The sequence below is a fragment of the Elephantulus edwardii genome, unplaced genomic scaffold (genome assembly GCF_000299155.1).
Source record: "Elephantulus edwardii isolate Elephantulus edwardi_28Jun2011 unplaced genomic scaffold, EleEdw1.0 scaffold00010, whole genome shotgun sequence".
In the NCBI taxonomy this organism is placed as follows: domain Eukaryota; kingdom Metazoa; phylum Chordata; class Mammalia; order Macroscelidea; family Macroscelididae; genus Elephantulus; species Elephantulus edwardii.
The window spans coordinates 22,234,107-22,240,159 of NW_006399760.1; the positions used below are offsets into that span (position 1 = coordinate 22,234,107).

The 6,053-nt window shown below is 43.7% G+C and overlaps 2 pseudogenes; both read left to right on the forward strand.

The window, feature by feature from the left end:
- Positions 1–174: 174 nt before the first annotated feature.
- Positions 175–548, forward strand: LOC102849806 (annotated as a pseudogene).
- A 1,988-nt stretch (positions 549–2,536) lies between these two features.
- On the forward strand, positions 2,537–4,011 carry LOC102850217 (annotated as a pseudogene).
- The last annotated feature ends 2,042 nt before the right edge of the window (positions 4,012–6,053 follow it).

The following is a 6,053-nucleotide window of genomic DNA, read 5'->3' on the forward strand; positions in this document are numbered from 1 at the left end:
AAAAGTGCAACAATGAATGAATGGAATTCCAAAATCTCTGTAGATGTTCATTGAAATGAAAAATAAATAAATTCATTTTTAAAACAATCTGGCTTCTCTCGGGTTTAGCGCCTTTTTCCCTCCGCTAAGTCTCGGAGCCAGCTCGGTCCGGAGTCGCACGCCCTGCATTCAGGCATGCCCCGCTATGAGCTGGCTTTGGTCCTGAAAGCCATGCAGCGGCCAGAGACTGCTGCTGCTTTGAAACGTATGATAGGAGCCTTGATGGACAGAGGACCATAGTGAGGAACTTGGAAAACCTGGGTGAATGACTGTTTCCTTACAAGATGGCCTCTCACAATGAGAAGCACACATGAGGAGGGTATTTCTTGGTGGATTTTTATGCACCAACAAGAAGAGTTGAGACTATAATGGAATATTTGTCTGGAGACATTGATGTGATTAGACCAACTGTTGTGAAGCACCCGCTAACTCAGGAAGTAAAGGAGTGTGAAGGGATTGTCCCGGTCCCACTGGAAGAAAAACTGTATTTTGTGAAAAAGAAGAAGTAAGAAGAGTCACCCGATTTTTCCTGTACTGTAAATCTTCTGACCTTTGAGCATCATGTATTGTTAATAGTTTACAATTTGACCTTTATATAGGTGTGTGTTGCAGGTATCACTTGATTTTCTAAATTAGTTTTGCTTCTTGATCCCTTCTGCATGAGAAGTGGGTCAGCACCTCACCTAGAGGCACTCTGCACACCATACTTGATTTCCCCCCTCATTAATTTCTTTGTCAGTGATGGCTTCACCTTATAAACACTACCATTGTTTATAGCACAAAACTTAACGGCGCCTTGGATTGCAAGCTACTCATTCAGATTATATATCTGTGGAAAAATAAAACTTTAAAGCTGTTGTTGTGTCATAAAAAAAGACAGATATATTTATTTTTTTTTTGGTGGTCCATGGTGTGTTCAAGACTTTCTCCAGCACCACAATTCAATGCATCAGTTTTTTTCTGACATCCTTAGTCATTGTCCAGCTCTCTGATGCTTAGGAAGCAAATATGAAGACAATGACTGGACTGGATGTGAGGGAGCAGCATAAACTCCATTTTTCTAAAAAAAACCCATTAATGCTAGAATCAGAAGCGGGCCATAAAAATTCTTCGCTTAAAGCAAACACAAATGTGCCGGGTAAAGTCTTATCTGTCCTTGCAAAGTAAAGAATTAACTAGTGTCTACATGACATGAAAAGAGTGAAGGCGGGCAAAGAAGCCAGCCGAACCACATGACTGATCCCCTGGCCCATCATCCATACTCCCAATCTCCCCACCCGACAGTAGCTCCCAGGAAGGCCTTTAAAACAATTGCGCAGGGGGACTCGGGGCTGTTTTCCCTCACAACCTTCCTACTGAGGGAGAAAGTCTCCACATGTGGATATTCTCTGGAATAAAGTGCTTTTTGTATTTACATACGTGTGAGTTATTCTTTTGAGGGGCATTTTGTGGGCAGAACAAATGCACCTTAGTCTCTAGACTGACATCATTGCTTTTCAGCACTTTGGACAGGTCCCTGACAGCAGATTTTCAAAATTCATCTTTGGATTCCCTGACTGCTAATGTTAAGAGGGTTGCCTGTGGAGCCGAGCAAGCTATAACTGTTAACAACCTCAATCTCTTCTCCATCTATCATGGTGCTGTCCATTGCCCCAGTGGTGAGAATATTTGTCTTCTTGATGTTGAGATTCAATCCATATTAAAGACTACAGTCCTTGACCTTCTGCAACAAGCACTTCAGGTCCTCTTCAGTTTCAGCAAGCATGATTGTGTCACTTGCATAAAATAGGTTGTTGATGAGTCTTCCTCCAGTCCTGATGCCACACTCCTCCTTATAAAGCCCAGCCTCTGTTCTGCATATAGATTGAAAAGGTATGGAGACAGGATGCATCCCTGACAACTGCCTCCCTGATTTTGAACCATTCATTATTTTTCTGCTCTGTTCTGAGGACTGTTTCTTGGTTCAAGTATAGATTTTGCATAAACACAATCAATCTGTGATTTCCATTCTCCTCAAGGTTAACCACACTTTGTTGTGACCCACACAGTCAAATGTCTTTGCATTGTCAGTGAAACACAGATAAATATCCCTTTCTTTGCTTTCTGCCAAGATCCATCTGACATTGGTGATAATGTCTCTAATGCCATGGACTCTTCTTAAGCATAGTTTGTATTTCTGGTAGTTCCCTGTCACTGTGCTGTTGCAGACATTTCTGGATAATCTTCAGCAGAATTTTGCTTGCGTGTGATATAAGTGATATTGTATGATAATTTCCACTCTGTCATGTCACCTTTCTCCTTTGTGAAGAAAAAAAAGAAAGCTTGACAAAGGTTAGAGATGATAGAAAGAGAATTGATGCCTTTGAGCTGTGGTTCTGAAAAAGAGTATTGAATAGGGGCATGAGGGAGGGGAGCGGACTGGCCGAGTCTGGACCTGCTAGAGCAACATAGGACAAGCAGCAGTCCTGACCCCAGGGAGTGGCAGACAAGCAGGAAAAAGATGAGCCTGAAGTCTGAACGCTGAGGAATTCATGTGGACCAGTAGGAGCTTCTGTGCAAGAAAGGATGTGGTTACTATGGCAACTCTGCTTGGCAGCGCTTCTGCTCCAAGTGCTGGCGGAAGGAGTACCACAGAGTCAAGCAGAAGCAGATTCGGGAGGACTGGAAATTGGCAGAGCGGAAGAAGGAGGAGGAGGCCTTTGCCAGCAGTCAGAGCAGCCAGGGATCCCAGTCCCTCACCTTCTCCAAGTTTGAATAAAAGACCAATGAGAAGACCTGCAAGGTTACCACACTGAAGAAGTTCTTCGGTGCTTCCTCCAGGGTCGGGTCAAAGCAGAAAATTCAAGAAGTTAAAGCTCCCGGCCCTTCAATAAACCAGAAAACTAGCATCGAGTTGGACAGAGTATCTAAGGAGTTCATAGAACTCCTTAAGACCTACCAAAAGACAGGCCAAGAGATCTATAAGCAGACCAAGATGTTTTTTGAATCAATGCATTACAAAAGGGAATTAAGCATTGAAGAACAGTCAGAATTTACTCAGGATTTTTATCAAAATGTGGCTGAGAAAATGCAGACTCCTGGAAAAGTGCCTCCAGAGAGAGTGGAGAAGATCATGCATCAGATTGAGAAGTACATCATGACCCGCCTGTATAACACGTGTTCTGTCCAGAAACTACGGATGACCAGATGACGAGAAGAAAGATCTTGCCATTCAGAAGAGGATCAGAGCTTTGCACAGGATGACACCACAGATGGATTCTGTGTGTCCCTGTTAACAAAGCGATCCCAGAAGTGTCCGACATGGTGGTGAAAGCAATCACAGACATCACTGAGATGGACTCGAAGCATGTGCCTCTGGACAAGCTGGCCTGCATCACCAAGTGCAGCAAGCATATCTTCAACACCATCAAGACCACCAAGAACAAGCCAGCCTCGGTGGACAACTTCTTGCCCACACTCATCTACATCATCCTGAAAGGCATCCCACCTCGCCTGTGGCCCAACATCCAGTGCATCACCCACTTCTGCAACCCCAGCCAGTTGATGACCGGGGGAGGACGGCTACTACTTCCCCAACCTGTGCTGCGCGCCATGGCTTTCATCAAGAAACTGGATGCTCAGTCTTTGAACCTCAGTCAGGAGGACTTTGATCGCTATATGAGATGCCAGATCTCGCCCCAAAACTGGAGCCCGAGGCTTGGGCTCCGGACGCCTGTGTGGGTGTCAAGCAGATGTATAAGAACTTGGACCTTCTGTCTCAGTTGAATGAGTGATAGGAGAGGCTCATGTGTGAGGCCAAGAAAGACTTCATAGACTGAACGGAAGGGATCACCAAGGAGGTTCAAGACATTGTGGAGAAATATTCCCTAGAAATTAAGCCCCCAAACTAGCCTCTGGCAGCTATTGACATCGGAAAAGGTGGAGGACGAAAAGCTCTCTCCACCCCCACAGCCTCGGGTGTAGGCAGGATGACAGGTCTGCTCGTTGGCGACACTGCCTATAGCTAGCCTCACTGCAGCTCACTGAGGAGGACCTAGGGTAGAGCTTAATTGCTTCTAAGTGTCACCAATTCTAAAGGTACGGTTTTCTGGGGGTTATTTTTGAATTTTGTTTTGGTTTTTTCTGACAGAGGAAGATTGTTGTTGTTGTTGTTGTTGTTGTTGTTGTTATGTGTCGTCTAGTCGCTTGTGACTCATAGCGACCCTATGTACAACAGCCCTAAACTCTGCTCTGTCCTGTGCCAATCGCACTGCCTCTGACACTCCCATCCCGATTACACCAGTTACTGAATCAATCCATCTCATAGAGGGTCTTCCCCTCCTGCACCGTCCCTCCACCTTACCAAGCATGATGTCCCTCTCCAAGGGCCAGTCCCTCCTTACAACATGTCCAAAGTATGTTAGACAGAGCCTCAGAATCCTTGCCTCCAAGGAGCCTCCCGGTTTAATTAACCCTTTCCAGGATGAATTTGTTTGTTTTCCTAGCAGTCCATGGTATCCTCAATACTCTTCTCCAGCACCACAGCTCAAAGGCATCAATTCTCCTTCTATCCTCCTTAGTCATTGTCCAACTGTCTGATTCATAACAAGTGATTGCAAAGACCATCGCCTGTATCAGATGCACCTTAGTCTCCAGAAAGACACCATTGTTCTTCAGTACTTTGGAGAGGTCCCTAACAGCAGACTTTCCCATGGCAATGCTCGTTTTAATTTCCTGGCTACTGGTGCCAAGAGTTTGATCTGTTGTGTGAAGCGGAAGATTAGTAAATGATAAACTTATTTTTTTTTAAAAAAGAGTATTTACTATACTAAGGACTACTATGAGGACAAACAGGTTCATTCTGGATAGGGCGAAACCAGGCTGCTCCTTGGAGGCAGGATTCTGACATACTTTTGGCATGTTGTGAAAAGGGACCAGTCCTTGGAGAGGGACATCATGCTTAGGAGGATGGAGGGACAAAGGAGGAAGACCCTTGATGAGATGGATTGACTCAGTGACTGGGGTAAGAGCAGTAGGAGTGTCAGAGACAGTAAGGTTGGCTCAGGATAGAGCAGAGTTCAGAGTTATTGTTCATGGGGTTGCTATGAGTAAGAAGTAACTCAATAGCACATAACAAAAACAAATTTATGGAAGTCTTATATGAAACTGTGGAAATGCAAAAGAAATAATAATTTGTAGGTCAGAGCAGCAAGTTGGGCACAATATGATCATCTATGGGCATGTGGTCAAGAGGGGCCTATCCTTGAAAAAAGAGATCATTCCGAGAAAGGTGGAGTTTCAGAGAAAGAGAGGAAGATCCTTAAGAAGATAGACTGATACAGTGACTATAACAATGGCCTTGAACATATCAGAACATGTGGATGACACAGGATAGGACAAGGTTTAGATCTATTGTCCAGAAAGCTACTCTGACTCATAGCTGACTGGATAGTAACTAACAGCAACAACAATCCATCTCATGCACTGCAACTCACTTGGAAATAACTTTCTTTCCAAGCTGTGAATACAGACAAGTGAGTTTGCCCCCCCCCCTATTATATTGCAATAGGAATTAAACTTGTTATCAAGAAGTTTCTTCCTGACCCTAGCTAGGTAATAGGAGTTAATGGCTCTCAAAGTAGAGTGGAAGAAAAGGCAAGATAAGAGGGGACTCATTATGGTAATAAAATAATTAAATTCCATTAAGATCAATTATAGACAGAGGGATCTCAGCAATTTTCTTTTCAGTCATTCACAATGGACCTTTTCCTCTCGTGTTGCCTTATGCCACAATATTTATTATCTAGAAAGAAAATTAACCCCATGCTCTCATCTCTTGCATTTGATGTATGGTATTCATATTCTCATCCGAATGAATCCTGCATTTATTCCATTTTAATGTATGTCATTTCCAAATTTACTTCAACTTGCCTCCAGCACACTATTTCAACACCCATTATAAAGTCCAAATGGTCAGGCCTTTTTCCTAATCTACTCTATGACACATCTATGCTTACATAGCAGAATCTAAACAT